Source organism: Cebus imitator, unplaced genomic scaffold (assembly GCF_001604975.1).
Source record: "Cebus imitator isolate Cc_AM_T3 unplaced genomic scaffold, Cebus_imitator-1.0 Scaffold681, whole genome shotgun sequence".
NCBI classification, from domain to species: domain Eukaryota; kingdom Metazoa; phylum Chordata; class Mammalia; order Primates; family Cebidae; genus Cebus; species Cebus imitator.
The window spans coordinates 618,262-618,769 of record NW_016107996.1 but is presented as its reverse complement, the minus strand read 5'-3'; positions in this window follow the sequence as shown (position 1 = coordinate 618,769).

Sequence of the window (508 nt, the reverse complement as noted above, 5' to 3'; positions counted from 1 at the left end):
AACAGAGTGAGACTCTGTCTCAAAAAAAAAAAAATAAAAAAAAAATAAAAAAAAAATGAGAAAGTTTTAAAAATGGTATTTATTTTTGGTGCCTATAAATGGGTAAATCCCAAAATAGCAGCAATACAGAGTATTTAACAATATTCTCTTTATCTGTCTGTCTCTCCAATTTTGGGGGCAGCAGTTTACCCTGTGATCTTCAATTCTCTAATGGATCTAAGAAGAATTGTTAGTTTTCAATTTGTTTAGCTGTTCTCTTGTTGTGAGGGATGAAATAGTGACTTCCAAGCTCTTCATATATCAGACCAGAAACTGAAAGTCCTATTTTTATCTTTTTGATTTACATAATTAATAGATGTTTGAAAGCAAAGGGAAAAGTAAAACCTCATGTAAGTGTTATGGAAAGTGCAGGATTATATAATTTCAGCCCTAGAGATACCAACTTTTGACAATAATTGGTATATATTCTCACAATTTTTTTTTTTTTTTTTTTTTTTTTTTTTTTTTT